Consider the following 18983-nt stretch of genomic DNA (forward strand, 5'->3'; position numbering starts at 1 on the left):
GGTTTTAGTATGGTCTTGTGTTTAGTAAATACTGACAAGCATAATTAGAACTCTCTTTTTGTGAATGCTGAGAAAGAAGGACATGTTCCAACCTGGGAGTGAATTGCTTTGTCAATTTCATAATTGCTTTGATAACTGCATAATATAAATACTTGATCTCAGAAGAGATATCATAGTGTAGAGGAAAAAGAAAGGGAATTCAGCTCACTGCTCTTCATATCCCAGACAAGTTATCAACTATGTGGTCTTGAGTTAGTTACTTAAAATCTTTGCACCTCAGTTCTCTATGTGTAAATGAAGACAATGATATTATTTTTCAAATTTATTATATTATTGATATTACTGATAGTGTATGAAAGTTCATGAAATATCTATGTAATTTAGACAATAATCTACCTAAGACAACATTTTTAAAAATAGGGACCGTCTGCCTTGTAGAGGAATAAAATGGGAAATTTATCAAAGTAAGTGGAGAGATGGGCTATATATGCTATTATTTTCAACTAGAGAAGGGAAGAAGTTGCTAATAAATCACTAAATGATTTCCAAAATTCAATCAATAATTTGAGATATTTTCTACTACTAAACTTGAAGGTGTTTCATTCACAAAGTGGGCTAACATTTCGTCATTTCAGTCTGCTGTTTCAGCATGGTGGGGCTGCAGCCCTTGTATTAACTTCAAATGAACAACATCAACAGCAAGCCTACAAAATGTTACAATTCTACAGGAGCTGGTCTGTTTGTTAACAAGACAATCAAATGTTCACACTCTCTAACAGCATCTGCCTTTTATTTATGGTCATCTCATGCAGCCACTGGAAACTGAAAACGATACAAAATTGCTCACAGAAACAATTTTTCCTTAAGGGTATCTCTCCCTACTTCTGCAGTGTTTCAGGAACAGTCTGATATCGATCAGAGTAGATATAGATTTGCCATTACCCTTCCAAATGTGAAATGGATGCAAAAGGCCTGAAGGTCAAAGGGTCAATGAGCACTTATTTCTACCTGGAGAGAGGCCATTCAAATGGTTTACTCTGGTATGTCACTATCATTCCATCAGTTCAATTCAAGAAAATGAAATTGAGTAATTACTAGGTGCCCAGCAATGTGCAATGTGCAAGGGATATAAAAATCAGCTATATGCCAGCCCTGCTCTTAAGAACATCTCAGTTTAATAGGAAAAATGAGATTGTAAAAAATTATCTTTATTATGATAGGTGCTTTGTTAGAGAGACAGATCAAGACAAAGTAGTAGCACAAAGACAGGAGAAATAGTTAACTTGTGGACACTTTTTGGGTTCATAACTAAGTGAAACATTGCTTCACAGTGAAGTTATTAGACCCATTAGTAATCAAACCTATTAAGTAGGGCTAAAGCCTGACTCTCTGTGCGTTGAATTTTCCTTAGTATAAACCATATTGCATTGGGACCCAATCTATTTTGAGTCAGAGACAATAAAAAGGTGATAAATAAAAATTGTTATCACTTGAAGTAAGTAGTTGACAAAATTGAAAAATTCAAGAAATGAGCAAGATATTCTCTGCTACTTTTGCCACTAAACTGAAACAAAACCATAGATTTTAATTTAAGCAAATTGGATACCATTGTACATGGACACAATTCAAATTTTACTGACCATGTTTGTACTATTAAACTGTCAGCATGATGATAAAATTCTAAGCACATCAAGATTTAATTTGGGCAAAGATTCAGGGCTATGGCATATTAATTGCTTTTTTGCTGACATGCTGAAGTTGATGGGTTGTTAAGTTGTTTATGTATATAATTTAGAGTCCTATAGATCTGTCTTTGTTATTTTTTTTGATACTATATCTTCTTTCATTTGAAGCAAAGCCCTGTTGTGTTGGCAAGAGATATAATTGAACACTTTATATTTTTGATTTTAGTATGATAAGGTAATCTCCTGAACCCACAGAACCAGATCTTATTTCTGGGAGCAGCCCTCCTTCACTTTCTAGCTCTTAAAAAAATATACAAAAAAGCAAAAACCAAAAACCAAAAAAAGAACCCTTCTTATAATAAAGGCAGTTTCTAGGGAGCAATACAATCCTGGATGTCACAAATGGTAGAACTACATTCATTTGCAGGATTCTGAGATGCTATCCCAGGCCCAATTTTATTTTGATCACGTGTGTTTTTCCCAAAACCCCATTTGAATATGAACATTTCAACTTCACCCTTTCTTGTATCTTGCTTCTGGTTTGGAGGTATGGATATGATCACATGTCTCTCTGTTATCTCCTGGATCTCTCTAATTTCTGAGTGTTAATCAGATCTTTTTAACACAGGATATATTTAACATAGTTGTATATATTTGTATGTTCTCCTAATCTAGTTTTGTTATCTGAGCACCAATTCTAAGCAACTTATTCCGATTCCAGACTCTTTCTCTTTCATTTTTTAAAAATTTAATGCACAGAATTTATTCCCCTAACATGCATCACCTCATGTGATACAAAAAAAATTTTTTTTTTACCTTCGCAATGAGAACTCTCAGAATTTACTCTTAACAACTTTCATATATATCATACAACACTGATAACTATAGTCAGCATGTTGTACATTACATTTAGTACTTACTTATCTTATAACAAAGTTTGTATACTTTGACCACCTTAATCCAATTCCCCCTCCACCTCCCTCCCCCCTCTGGTAACCACAAATCTGATCTTTTTTTCTATGAGTTTGGTTTTATGTTTTTGTTTTTTGTTTTTGTTTCTGTTTTTTTTTAGATTTCATGGATAAATGAGATCATATAGTATTTGTCTTTCTCTGACTGATTTATTTCACTTAACATAATACCCTCAAGGTCCATCCATGTTGTTGCAAATGACAGGATTCCCTTATATTTTATGGTTGAATACTATTCCATTACAAATTATATTATACATATATTATATTTATATTACATATGTATATATATATTTATCCATGTATTTGTTGATGAACACTTAGGTTGTTCCCATGTTTTGGCTAATGTTAAAACAAATGCTGCAATAAACATAAGGGTGTAGATATCTCTTCCATGCAGTGTTTTTTTTTCCTTGGGATATATTCCCAGAAGCAGAATTGGTGGATCATATGGTGTCTCTATTTTTAATTTTTTGAGGAGCCTCCAGACTGTTTTCCATGGTGGCTATATCACCTCTTCTCTCATTTGACCTGGATTTTGGATCATTGACCTCAGTTTCAAATTTGGGATTAATATAAAGAGTACCATTAGCCCTTTTAAACGAGATCTATTTAGTTCTCTTAAGTCCTGAGGTTATTTCCAGTGAGATTGTTATATCTGGGGGCACCTGATCAGAAGAGAATAAATGAATAACCGCAATGGAAAGAGGAAAATGCTTTCACTTATTTCTTTGTCTTGCTTACCAGGAGATGATACTGTGCCTTAAGGCTCTGTGCTAGACATGAACAAAAAAATAACCATTATAAGTACTATTCAATACTAAAATTCAAGCAAAAATTATATAACTCTAGAATAAATGAAAATAAATTCAGGAAATTTCTACATTTAAAAAGTCTTAGAAACTACAGCCTAATTATCTCTCAAGGGTGGGAGCATTTCACATCTGCTTTAGTGAAAGACTTCAGAGTTTCTATAGGTAAATAGGAAAATTCCTGTACAGTTTGCTGTATTAAAATGCAAATGTATTTTCTTTCATTCTGTTTAATATCCGCTGGTCCGTAACCTAAGTTTATGACAGAATATACAAACATATATTTTCCTGCATTTGGTTTAAAATTTGTAGATGCCTAGTATGTGCTCAGAGCTTTTATGTATTGTAAAAAATGTAATTCTTGGGTTCTGAAGGAAATTGGGAAATTTATTTAAAGACATGAAACAATTACCAATTATATTTATTGATTCTAATTTTACATAAATATACACATGTGTTTCTCTGTGGTTAAATGTTTCTACCTGTGTTACACAATGTGGTAGAAGCAGGTCCTGCCCAACGAATATTCCATGTCTTGCCTCCGTTTCCATTGCAGTCAGCTGGGGTTCTGTGGCCAATACTGACCCATGGGCTATGAGTCAGTGTGCCCTTTGGCCTTGCTTTCCTTGTCCTGTTCACCCTGGGGACAAATGTTCAGATGGAGTAATTAAAAGATGAAGAATGGTCACGTGCACTGCATTAGACGTTACATAATGACAAGTAAACCTTTATTGTGTGTAGTCACTCAGACTTCTAGGTTTCACTCTTACAGCAAACAGAATTAATTTTCTCAACGAATACTACACTTGTATAATATTTAGGTCATTTAATATGTGGACTTCTCTAAACAATTGCTCTGTATATGATGGGGAAAGAATACTGTAAGGGTCCTCACCTATTATTTCAGAGCTGAGCTGGATTTTAATTTGTTTCCTATTTCTACACAGCTCTTAGATCTGGAGCCAAGTTATAGATCATCTTGCAAAATAGGAAAAAGCATCTGACTTCCAAGATTACTATGAAGAAAAAAAAATGTTATAATGCAGGTAAAGTATATACTACAGAGATTGGCACATATTAGATGTTAAATAAATAGAGCACTAGATGTTGGGTTAATCTCCATTTCATTTTCAATTAGCCATATTCTCAACATTTTCTAAGTGAGAAAAATTCACCGATTTTTTATACTTTTACTTGTATTTGGCATATTCATTTAGAGTTTTCGTGAAAGTTTGAAGTATAAGAAAAGCCCTTTGATAGTGTTCGTGATGACGAGGAAGACACCAAGGTAAATTTACACAGTATTTTCAGGATAAAGTATCACATTGTTACATCAGAGATAGAAGTGGGAGGCAAGTTATCAGTCTTATACATGTAATTAGGCCACACTCAGCTGGGTCACTGTGAGTTGGAATGTGTGATACATTTTTATTATTGTTTCCATTTTTCATTGCCTTCCCTTTAAAAGGATTAAACACTCCTGCCCCATTGCCATCAGTCTAGGCCATGTGACTTGCTCACAGACTTAAATGTGAGTAGATATGAAGTATGCTACTTCTGCATAGAAGCTTTAAGAGCCAGGTGTGGTTCCCATACTTCCCTTTCCCTTTTGTGTAAGAAGAGCTATGCTCTAGTTAGGAATGTTACTTCAGCCTGGAACAGAGTCATAGATAATCTTCAATTTACTTTTATCATGAGTGAGAAATAAGTCTTTGTTGTGGTAAGCCTTGAGAATTTTGGGGTTGTTTGTTATTGTGGCATAATCTATTGGGTTGGCTTAAAAATGCCTTTGGTTTTTAAATAAAAATAAGACACATTTTTCATTTTCACCAAGAATTTATTGAACAGCATATTCACCCTTTTGTTTCACTACCTTCTGCCATTTTTCAGGCAACTTCATAATTCCTATCTTCCCAAAACTTTTTACCTTTTTGAGCAAAGAACTGTTCCAGGTGCCTTTTACAGTCTTCCAGGGAATTGAAATTTTTTCCATTAAGAGAATTTTGTAAAGACCGAAATAAATGGAAAGCCAAAGGTGCAATGTCTGGTGAATATGGCTGATGAATCAGAACTTTGCAGCCAAGATGTAAGAGGTTTTGCCTGGTCATCAAAGAAACATGTGGTCTTGCATTATCCTGATGGAAGATTATGCATTTTCTGTTAACTAATTCTGGATGCTTTCCATCGAGTGCTGCTTTCAGTTGGTCTAATTGGGAGCAGTACTTGTTGGAATAAATCTGTGGGTTTTCCGGAAGGAGTTCTTAATAGAGGACTCCCTTCCAATCCCACTGTATACACAACATCACCTTCTTTGGATGAAGACAGGCCTTTGGTGTGGTTGGTGGTGGTTCATTTCACTTGCCCCATGATCTCTTCCGTTCCACCTTATCTGACAGTACCCACTTTTCTTTGCCCATCACAATTTGTTTTAAAAACGGAATGTTTTCATTACATTTCAGTAGAGAATCGCATGCAGAAACACAGTTGAGAAGGTTTTTTTTGCTTAACTTATGTGGAACCCAAACATCAAAGTGAATAACATAACCAAGCTGGTGCAAATAATTTTCAACGCTTGATTTGGATATTATGTCATCTATCTCCCGCATGGTATAACATTGATTGTTCTCAATTAATGTCTCGATTTGATTGCTATCAACTTCAACTGGTCTACCCGACTGTGGAGCAACGTCCAGAGAGAAATCTCCAGCATGAAACTTTGCAATCCACTTTTGACAAGTTCATTCAGTCTCAGCACCTTCTCCATACACTGCACAAGTCTTTTTTTGCGTTTCAGTTGCATTTTTACCTTTCTTGAAATAATAAAACATAATATGCCAAAAATATTGCTTTTTTTCTTCCATTTTCAATATTAAAATGGCTACACAAAAATTCACCAATTATAAGTCTTTTTTTAAATGCACGCTGATATGACAGCTGTCGCATTGTTCTAATAAAATTGTTTCAAATGAAGTTAAAGACAGCTACGTGCTACTAGAGCCATCTTACGGAAGAAACTGATCGACCCTTTTGGCAACCCAATAGTAAAAGTTGAATAAATCAATACCCAAATAGGACTTTTAGCTGTATGTCTTTTTCTACTCTGTTAGGAAGAATTGATAAGCCAACTAATTCATCTCTTTCCTGGTTCCATATGGCTTAGATTAATAAGTATACTCAGAACTTTTCTTAGCACCTCCATCTATAGCCACAACAATACATTATTATTATTTTTAATAGTCACTTTTATTTTGAAGTACTTTAAATAATAAAAAAATACATTTATATTTATCCTTGTAGTTACCAATTCCAGTGCTCTGCCTTCCATTTTATAGATCCATATTTCTATTCTATTTCCTTTTCCTTTTGTCTCACAGACTTCCTTTTATATCTTTTAGTTTAGGTCTGCTGGTGATGAGTTCTTTCAGTCTTGTATGTCTCAAAGCATCTTTATTTCGTCTTCATTTTAGGAAAATATTTTTGCTGGGTATAGAATTTTAGGTGATATTTGGTTTCCTTTTTTACTTTAAAGATGTTACTGTATTATTTTATGCCTTGAATTATGTCCAAAGTGAAAGCAACTATCCTTTTTATCTTTATGTCTCAGTACTTAATTTGCATTTTTTTCATCTGCTTTAAAGATTTGTCTCTTTAAGACTGGATTATGATGTGCCAAGGTGTAATTTCCTTCATCTTTCTTGTGCTTTGGGCAATTGGGAGTTTGCATTTGTGGGTTTCATCAAATTGGAAAAAAATAGGAATATTACTTTTTTAGTATTTTTCTGCCCCCCTTTCCTCCATGGACTTTAATTACATATTTAAAATCTGCTAGAAGTTGTTCTTTGGCTCTCTGAAGTTGTGTTCACTTTTTTCAGTCTTTTCTCTGTGTTTTAATTTGGGTATTTTCTAATGTTATGTCTTTAAACTCACTAAACTTTTTTCCTGCAATATCTAATGTACTGTTAACCTCAGGTTCTATATTTTTCATTTCAATCACTTTAGTTTTTAACTCAAGAATTTTATTTGTATCTTTTCTATATATTCCATGTCTCCATCATCCTTAACCTTTCATTTAACTACTTGAACACACAGAGTGTAGTTATAATTACTGATTTGATGTCCTTGTCAGCTAGTTCTATCATCTGTGTCATTCTGGGTCTGTTTTGATTGATTTATCTCTCATATGGTTTGTATTTTCTTGCTTCTTTCCATACCTGGTAGTTTTTTATTGAATGCCAGACATTCAGTTTATGAATTTTATCTTATTGAGTTCTGGATATTTTTGATTTCCCGTTAAGTATTTTTGAGCCATGTTTCATGATATAGTTAATTACTGGGAAGCAGTTTGATCTCTTTGCCTTGCTAATAAACTTTGTAGGGTAGAGCCAGATCCACATGTTGCCTAAGGCGAATTTTTCCCCATTACTGAGGCAAAATCATTCTAATTACTCTACCCAATACCCCATCAATTATGAGATTTTCTATTATGGCTGATGAGAACAGGAACTATTCACAGCTGCATATCAGCTTGAGATAACCCTTTCAGGTGGCTCTTTCCCCTCCTTTGGTTAGTTTCTTAACATGCTCACAATGGTAAATCTTCAGCTTAACACTGGAAGGGAGGCCCTATGCAGATCTCCAGAGTGTTATCCATGTGCTGTCTCTCCTCTCTGCTACTCTTCTCTGCTTACTCTTGTCACCTTGGTCTTCCTGGGCTCTCAGCACCATCCCATCAACTCAAGTTACTGCCAGGCTCCAGCTAGGTTCTCCATCCCTGTGCCCTGGTCTAAGAACTCTCTCAGGTTGACAAGTTGGAGAATCAAAGGCTCACTTCATTTGTTTCCCCCCTTACAGGGATCATTATAGTTCATATGATGATGTCCAATATCTTAAAAAATGTCTTGTGTATTTTGCATAATTTTTACTTCTTTCATACAAGAGGGTATGGTCCATCTCTGTTCGTCCATGAGGTTAAAGAAAAAAATCCCCATTACAATAGATTTTATTGAAAAAATGGCCATTTGTCTAAGGTGTTTCTTATATACATTACTTTTTTCCTAACAAATGTGTATAAATTAATTTTTTTTTTCTTACAGCGATTGTTGCTTTTGCTGTTTTGTTCATTATAATTTTGGAAGACTCACATAATTTCTACAATTCCTTAAAGTCTCTATATATGGAATTTAAATAATATCTCATCATCTCCATTTCTTTTGTCCTTTCTACCTGTCTCCTTTTAAACACCACGTATGACACAAGAATTTCTCTCAAAAACACCAAACAAATATTCAAGTCATCCTTTGTCATAACACTTTTATTTTCAGTGAAGTTGTCTTTTCTACACTGGGGAAGATTCAATAAAGACGACTCTTGCTATTGTAAATTGGAATGTGTTACCCAGTGACATTCAGACAGTGGTTTTGGTTTTTCCCTTTAGAGTTACAAAAAAATCGCTCTTATTTCTTCTTCTAGGTGACATCTGCTCTACCATGTGAAGACAGTTACATGCATCCCTCACACTCTCTCATTTGCTTTAATGATTCTTTATGAAAAATCTTTTCTGAAAGACTCATCATCTTGGTTATTTTTCACTGTCTTCAAGCTTTTCAGTAGCCCCTTACAATGTGGTTTTCAGGAGTGAACAAGGTAAAAGAAGTGCAGTCAGAACAGCACAGAATACAGAAGAACTCTTGTTTTCTATGATTTATACCGTAAAAGTCCATTAATAGTATATAAAAAGTCTGTTTGGTTTTGAAATTATTGCATCAGTTTATAGAGAGAAACTCACATTTGACCTCTGCAAAACTGAAATTATCAGATAATTTTCATGTAATTAGTAAAAATACATATATTTATTTTGCTATATCTTCAACAATCAACAACTTTTAGAAATTTTAAGATTTCAAACCCTGCCAAATTTACATAAAAAATACACTTTTTTCAAGTTGCATTGGCACACTAAAAAAAAGTGTTTCAACAAAACTCCCTGAGTAGGAGATTATCTGTAACAATTATCACCTAATATACTTTTAGATTTTTATACTTAAAAAATTTACTTAATGTGAGCATTATTAACTTTAAGTCAATAATTATCCTCAAATATCTGAGAAGTTGTCACAAGACTGTAACCTTCTCTAGGGTAGGAAGCTAATCTTATTTTTTTGGTTGTTTATCCCTGACTATCTCATCCTACACTTGTCACAAAAAAAGCATCTAATTCCTAGGTGCTAAAAGAACAGATAGGCTTTAGCTTTCCCAGAGAAAATGTGGGCATATTACAGGGTAGCAGACATTGATCCTGTATAACAAAAGATTTTATAAATTTGAAACTACACCAAAGAGCTCTGCTTTGAAAAGCTACTCTCTTCACCTGAACTATTCAAGCAAATAGTTGGTGACAAGTTGTCAATGTTGTATTGTATAGTAATGTACTGGAGTGAACTCTTGGATTCAGCAGAAATTTTACCTAGATAAGCTTTAGAATTTCTTCAAATCCTATGACTTGATGGTACTAATTTTCTGAGACATATGTACAATATAGGGGCCTTAGTTGTCTTATATAATCATATTAGACAAAAAAATATAAAAAATGAATAAAAGGATATCCTTTGACAATAGCATTCTCAGCTTAGCTCTGTTTATAAACACATTTTTCAATATAGGTCTAAGCTGAACTTTGTAGGATGAATGGATGATGGTTAGTCAAAGGAGGGCAAGAAGGAAGCTGTCTATGCCATGGTAGAAGCATGAGTAGAACATGAAAACGGAAGAGGAACCAAAAGTCAGTTTGCATTTATCAGATGATGAAGTAGGGAGCGATTCTATGGTTAGCAAAATACTCCTACTACAGTATTTTCAGCTTCTTGATTCTGAACAATGGTATTTTTACTTTTTTCAAAATAAAGTATGTAAAGAAGTCCACACTGAAATATCCTTAAAAGGCTGGGGAACACCACTTTCAAACAAGAGAAATATTCTCTAGAAATGGAAGAGGAAAAAAAAGGTAAAATGTGAAAAAAATCTGGCCAAAGAAAAGATAGCAGAACTTTATCATGTAAACATAATGAAGAGAATATTAAGTTATCCTGTTAAATTTGATTCACCTGTACTTTTAATTTTTTTCGATCAAGTTAGAATGAACCTAAGTGAATGAAGATTTCCAGGGAATTTATTCCCCTGAGAAATGTCCATGTATTCTAGAAATCAAGGGGACCACAGTCAAAAACCAAAGTATTCATCATAGTGACCTCAATGTGCTTTCATCTTCAAATTTCTGCAATGCAGGGTTTTTTTTTTGTCTTTTTGGATATTAAAACAGGACTCCTTCTTTCTCAGTTTAGCTGAGACTCCAAGGAAAAAGAGAAATAGACTAGGTACTTAAAACCTCCACATCCTAAAGCAAGCTGCCAGACAACATAGGTAGCAGAAGCTGAGGCCATGAAAACTGCTTCTGCCAGTGTTAGGGATCACTCAGCTCACCTGTGGAACAGTGAGGGTCAAGAGTCACACAGAGAAATCAGTTCAGATAGTGTTATTGGAAGTCTATGCATGTTCCAAGCTCCCCAACTGCTTACACTCTCCATAGGAGAAGGGGGGGTGGATATTTCGCTCCCATTTAAGATAACAGGAGACGTGACCACCTCCTAAAGTTCTGATGAGCAGTGTTTGACTCTCACCAAGGGCTTACAGATGAAAATCTGTCTGGAGTTGCCTCTACATGACACTACCAAGAAAGAAGGCTGCACTGAGAGTAAATTGCCCTCGTGTGGAGGTGAGGAAAGAGTGGAGTACTCCCAAAGTCAGCATTATCACTGGGAGAGGGTCAGCCTGGGCTTTCTAGAACATTCTGCCAAAAACGGTCAGTAAAAAAATAGATGTAGACTGAGAGAGGATAGTAGGGGTGGGTGTGGGGTGGTAATTGCTGGAAGCCTAGAGGCTGACTGAGGGAGGGGGTCTTAAATGCCTTGCCAGAGAAGAGAAGATAAAGCATCAGGATGATCTCTGAAAACACACAAACAAACAAAAACAGAAAACAACATAAAACCTCAGGAGAGAAAGAGCAGCAGTTGTGTGCTTCCACCTTGTGCAGGGGAACCACTGTCACATTATAATGTCACCACACATAACAGCGTGCTCTCTGGTAAAAGCAAACCACACCCATCCCAAACCTTAGCATTCCAAGACAGAACAGGACTAAGCTAGGGGTGATGAACGTTAAAAATTAACTAAACCTAAGAGAATTGATTATTATAATGGGCAGACCAATTAATCTCTGAAATAAAGAAGTACCTGGGACAGCAAGGGACAGAGAAGCTATGAGACATGCCTGAAATTTATTTCATAGTCAGAAAAAGACCATATCCACGGAGGATGTTTGAACAGACCTTAGCAAAAATAATATTACTTTATAGAGATAAAATAGCTAGGAATAAACCTAACTAGAAATATATAATGTCTATATAAAGAAAACTTCAAAATAATTTTAAAGGACACAAAGACTTTGCACAAATGTTCTTGGAGAGGAAGGCTGAATAACATAAAGATGTCAACTCTTTAATTTGTTTTAAATTTAATATGATCCAAATAACAATGCCAATAGTTTTTCTCGCATCCTTTGATGTTAGGACAGGACTAGATAAAGTGCTTTGTTGGTTCACTTGGAAAAACATACAAACAGATACAAATATCTAATAAATTCCAGAAAAAGATAAGCAAAAACTAGCTTCAATAGATATTAAACATTAAAGCACAATAATATAACTGTGCTTTATTGGCATATAATGCAATAAAATTGTATTTAGCTAGACAGATCAATAAGTAGAACAGGAAGTTCAAAACTAAACCCAGATGTATATGGGAATTTAGTATACAGTTGACCCTTGTACAACATGGGTTTGAACTATGTGGACCCACTTTTAAGTAGACTCTTTCAATAGTAAATATTACAGTACTACACAATCTGAGGTTAGTTGTATCTCTGGATGCAGAACTGTGGATGCAAACCACATATAGGGAGGGCCAACTGTAAGTTATACATATATTTTCAATTATGTGGAGGGTCAGCCCCTCTGGCCTCTGCATTGTCCAAGAGTCAACTGTATTTTATAGGTATGTGTCATCTCAAGTCACTGGATAATTAGGTGGATCACTCAATCAATGGTATTGGGAACACTGGGGGCCATTTGGAATAATCTGAAGGTGGATCTATTGTCCTTCATACTGAATGTTACAATGATTTCTAATTGCATCACCATTCAAATGAAAAATAAAATAAATCCATAAAAATACATGAGGAAAGACAATAGAAAAATTATTTCATAACCTCGTAGGTGCTGAGACCTTTTAAACTATGGTTCAAAATACAGAAGCTATGAAATATTTTTTAAAGGATAAATTCGACAACAGAAAAATATAATATCATATATATAGCAAAATACCACAACCTAAATCCAAAACCAAGCGACAAACTGAGAAAAACTTATTTGCAATTTATGTTACAAAGGGTTAAGGATTTCCAGAAACAAGTAGGAAAAGGATTAATGAATCAATAGAAAAATAAACAATGAATATGAATAGAGAATTCAAAGAAATAGAAATATAAATACTTTAAAAATATTACAACATGTTCAACCTCCTTTTAGTAAGGAAATAAAAGTAAAGACTCTAATGAATATCATTTTTTTAATCTACATGATCAAAACACATAAATCTGATAACACTGTGTGGTTGAGGCCATGGGAAAAACTATTGACATTTGGAATATAAATTTATAAAATCCCCCTAAAGGAAATTTGAATACATTTCTTGAATTTATAAGTTCAAAGTGCCTTTTGACCCAGCAACTCAAATTCCTGGATTTTATCCTACACACGTCTTCAAGTATGTGAAATGATATACGTAAGCCTGCCCAACTGGAAACAGCATGTGGAAGAGCTGTATTATAAATCCATGTTTTTTAATCTATGGGAGAGAGACAACCTTTGCTTTATTTCACTATGAGAAGTATATCTTCAAAAACCAGGTGTCCAAGACAGCAGTGGTTCCAGTCGCCGAAAACCTTGAAACATCTCTGGCTTCTAGGATAATCAGCAATTTGTGTGCAAACCATGTCTCATTTCATCCCTCAGCATTTGACAGAGAGCCTTTGGAGAACAGGTGTCTAACGATTTTTGAATGCATAATAGATGGAAATACAAAGTGCATTAGCAATACTGCTATATTTATCATTCTTTATCACTGCTACTACATTTAGACTGAAAATTGGGTACTGTTGGGAATTGTCTATTCCCACTGGAATGTAAGTTCTACGAGGGCAGGAATCTTTATAGGTTTATTATCAATGTATTTCAAGTACCTAGAATATTGCCTTATACATAGTAAGCAATAAATTGTAATGACAAAAATGAAGCAAATATCATTCATGGTATCTTTGGCACTGTCATATCTTTTACTTGAAGTACTTGTCCCCTTAATTTCTGTTTGCCTGCTGGTTACTAACTGTCCATATGCACTTCTTTTTTTTTTTTAATTTTTATTTATTTATTTATGGCTGTGTTGGGTCTTCGTTTCTGTGCGAGGGCTTTCTCTAGTTTTGGCAAGTGGGGGCCACTCTTCATCGTGGTGCGCGGGCCTCTCATTATCGCGGCCTCTCCTGTTGTGGAGCACAGACTCCAGACGTGCAGGCTCAGTAATTGTGGCTCACGGGCCTAGTTGCTCCGCAGCATGTGGGATCTTCCCAGACCAGGGCTCGAACCCGTGTCCCCTGCATTGGCAGGCAGATTCTCAACCACTGCGCCACCAGGGAAGCCCCATATGCATTTCTGATAGCCACTTTCTAATACCTGAGTCTTCCAATTTGGGCCAGTTTTACATGGGTTCTTTTATTTAGAATATTACATTATTATTTTTAAAAATTCTCCTTCAACTGAACTTCCAAAAGTTTTTGTCATAAATAAGATAATACATCTTATTATTTTTGTCTTTAAATTAATTTATGGACATTTCTTAAGACTCAAATGTGTTTAGAACAGTTTTTGTGACTACACAGGATCTGCAAAGGCATAGCTTCTCTATTAGTGGTAGTGAAGGCACAAAGATAAAAACCTTAATTTTGCAAATTAGGACAATATTCAGGAAATGAAAATTTCCGGTGGTCTAACTAAACCATAAACAAAAATATGTTCTCTAGAACAATAATAACTCTCTCTTTCCATGCCTCTGCGCTCTATATTTTAAATGTCTTTCTCCTGGTGCACTCATTTATGGCTTCTGAGTTCCTTGATCTATTAGCAAATTATTTAAAGACCCTACCGAGTAGAACATGGGTTCTGTTAATAATCAAGATTTAGAGGCAGATGGAATCAATACAAGGTTAAGCATTTTCTACTGGAGTTACACTGGTCTCATATCTAGATAGTGTTATTGTCTTGAAGCCACTTTAGTAATGATTTGCTGGCTTCCTGGAGACCTTGTTTGTTAGGAGAGCTCTATTTTAAGGGCTACATTAAATTTGATCTTCCCATTATTTAAGGATCTGTCACATTTTATCTCTCAAAAAATGACGGCTCTCAGTGATTAAAGATTAGTCCAACTCCATCCATTCATGTCTTTTACTGAAGGATGGATACTAAATAGGTAATAATTAATAGAATAAACTCAATGATGAAAGTGCCTTTGAACATGCCCTTCTTCATTCACTGTCCAACTATAATTTGTCAGCTCCTATTTAGCAAATGTCTCTGCCTTGTTCTGATCCAGCCCCTTCCTTCTGGGTTAGAAGCCACTCTTCCTTACTTCCATACTGCAATAAGAATAACTTTACCCTAGCAGACAGATTATACTGTATTATAATAATTGTTTAACTTCTCCATAACATTCTACACTAAACGCTCCTTAAAGACAATGACTATGTCTATGTTTCTATATTTTGTACCTAGCAGAGAATGTGGCAAATAATAGAGACTCAGAAAGGAATTGCTGAATAAATGGATAAACAAATGAAGAAGACTCTTAATTAGCTCTGAATTTTGAAAGAAAATGTATATAAATCACTGAATGCCAGAAGGAAGAATGATAATTAAAGATGCCTATTTCTGCTAAAATTGAATTTAATGCTGATTGGTTTTAATCTTAGGACATATACTGATAGTTAAATATCAGTTTCTTTATTTACCAAATAGTTGTAGCTAAAACTGTTCTTTTATGTTATTTATATATTTTGAAGAAATTAACTCTTCCAGGTGTATGCCATGAAATTCCTTTAGCAGCCTGAAGTCCCTTATGTATGGGTGTATGCTGTCAGTTACTGGATAATGATCTGTCCACAGTATATCCCTGCCCCAGGTACAATGGCTGCAATATTACCAATGAAGGAAAACTAAGTTCAACTGAGAAACTGCCATATTTCTCACAAGAGGTAGACTATCCCTTATTAAATACACTTTATTAGAATTTTTAGCTTGCAGGAATTCACCTTGATATAATAAAACAGAAAAAGAGAGAAATTTTCATTTACATTGAAGTATGACATACAAACAGAGTAGTGTACAAACCACACATTATATCTACACATCTTCCAATATGTAAACTTGTCAATGGATAGAAAATGACTAGCATCCCAGAAGCTCTCCTTGTGACCAGTCCCAATTTCTCCCCCTTTCTCCTCCTAAAAAACACTATCCTGCTGTCTGACATCTTGGATTAATTTTTCCTTCAAAGTATACCTGCAAAGTATAGAAATGGTGTTACTCTTATGTAGCATTTTTTGTCTTTCCCTACTAGCAAATTATAGGCATGGAATTATACATTATATATACTTTTGGTCTTCTTTTATGAGATTCACCCATGTTGTTGTGTATTGTATATGGCAATACTTTGTTCATTATCTTTTTGTAGACTATACTACTGTCTGAATATTCCACAATGTATTTATTCATGATATTGTTTATATGGACATTTGAGATGTTTCCAGTTTGGGTTTGTTATAAATGGTACTGCTATATACACTCTTGTCTATAATTTTGACACATATACATGTATATCTTTTGGCTATATACCAAGGAGTGTGTGTGTATAATTGTATTTATTTCATTCCTGAAAATGAATTGAAGTTCACAGGTAAATGAAGTAATAGAGCATGAAGTAGGCTTTCATAATGGTAGCAGCTGAGGAACAAATGTGTAGAAGCTTCTAAAGCTTTCCATTTATTGACAAATAACTGAAAATCTGGCTAGATGAGTGGGTGGTCATCTATCATTGTCATCCTGGATGAAGAAATAAAGAAATATTAATTTTAGAAGTGTAGAGGAGCATCTGTAGAAGACTCTGTTTTACTGATTCAGGGCTTAATTTATAACTGATTCTAAAACAAGATATATCTCTACTGTACTCATGATGATATTTAAGCCAGCTGTCCACATTCATTTCTTAACCTACCAGAAAAGATGTCCAAATTTTATAGATAAGAAAATTGAATCTCAGTGAACTTAAGTAAGTTACCCAAACTTACCCAAATAGTTGAAAAACCAACTCTTAAGTAGAGGATTAAAGATTTAATTTATGCATACAGTATATATTACATACACATGCATATACATGTATACAGACATTTTATTCAGAATATGACTGAATAAATGACAAAACATTTCATAGACAATATGAAATACCTGAGTTGGGAGAGAGAAAAAAAATCACTATTGCCTTATACAATTATACAGATTTGTGTGTCTAGAACTGGTCTTTATGGCAAAGTTGACATTTTCCTAAGGTCAGAGGTGAGTGGGAAAAGGAATGGGGCATTCCTTTCTTATGGAGATACACCATACTAAGCCACTCTCAGTAAATACAGATATGTTAGTAAATAAACCTTCCCCTAGTCAATGGCTTTGCTTATGTGCTCTTCCGTTTTCCACTCCCATAAGCTACAAGACTCTCACATTAGATTTTCAGTTCTTTAAATACTTTTAGGTGTTAGGAGAAATTGAAACTGCTTAGGAATTTGAGTTCTATGAATAACTCTCCACAAAGTTTGAAAATAAAAGAGAAAAAGGGAAGCTTTGTAAAACATTAAAAAATAATTGAAGATCTTATTTCTGATCAAAAGATCGGAAAAACTGGGAAGCACAAAAGTTAAAAAGTAAATGAAAAAAGATATAAAAATTATGGATACTTGAAGGACTCTTGGAAGTCATTGCTTCCTCATCTTAGAGATCATTGTTGTAGAAAATATGCTCTAAAATATCCTTTTTTTAATTCTAATTTATGCAGTGAATCTTAGAGGGTTTTAACTATAAGTGGCTCCCCAGATACAGTGGTCCTGGGACCAGCTGAACTGGTAAGATAATTGATTAGATAGAAGGGATTAGAGAAAAACAGTAAACGAGAATTATGATGAAGGTATATGCCAAGGCTTTTAGGAATGAGACTTTTGAGTTCAAATGGTGAAGTGAGACTAGAATCCAAGGGAAAAATGAATAACATGGCAGAGTAAAATGTTATGTTCTTACCACCAAAACAAAAAACAAAAAACAAAAAAAGCAAAAAACAAAGGGACCATAAGGACATCTTGAGAGGTAACAGAAATGTCTGTTACCTTGATTGTGGTGATGTTATCACTAGTGTTTGCATAGGTGGAAACCCATCAAATTTCCACATTAAATATGTGCAGTTCTTTTTATGTCAACTATACCTCAATAAAACTGTTTTTTAAAAAGTATTAGATCAAAAAGAAAGTCTAAATTTAAGCCTATCAATAGTGAGAAGCTTGAATTTTCTTTAATTATGTGATTCCAATATTGTGAAAATAAGAGTAAAGGCTCAAAGGATCCTACAGTTATAAATTTATGATGAGGCAAAAATTCTGTATACACGAAATTGGACATCAGTAGCTTCAGATGGGCTTTAAGAGTCTGAGTTAACTGATACATATTAATCACTTTAAGTATGACTGGCGCTGTCTCTGTTGATTTTATTGGGCCATCTCAGACCCTGAATAATGTACCTTGATTCTCTCTTATACCTTAGCTATCTAGTTCTCAAACCAGAGAAGTTTAGAAAGATAAAATTAGGATGAATAGGGAAAACACCAGAATAGCAAAAAGTGATAACTGACAGACAGATTGCAAAAGGGGCTATAAAAAATAAGACATGGTGTTCAACATAGCATATGATCACCTGGGGATTTACATAAGGATGTGAATGAAAGGGTCTAAGTTATCAAGCTAAGTGGGTAAGATTTACAAAAATAATGAAGCTTAAAACAGTAACCCCCAAATATGAGGCATAGTCCCTTTTTGTGGACCATCTCCTTCTTCAACAGTGTGAGATAACTGAGCTATAGCTGAAATGAGTCAGCTCTATGTTCCTTCATTAATATATAATGTTGGGCACATTTCTTAACCTCTTTGAGGCTCAATTTCAGGACCCATAAAACGGTACTATTATGCACATCACTGGTTTAACAAAATTATTAATAAAATACCATGTATAATATATCATCTATATATCTATATCTAAAATAT

The sequence above is a fragment of the Balaenoptera borealis genome, assembly GCF_965194805.1.
Source record: "Balaenoptera borealis genome assembly, chromosome: 6".
NCBI lineage: Eukaryota > Metazoa > Chordata > Mammalia > Artiodactyla > Balaenopteridae > Balaenoptera > Balaenoptera borealis.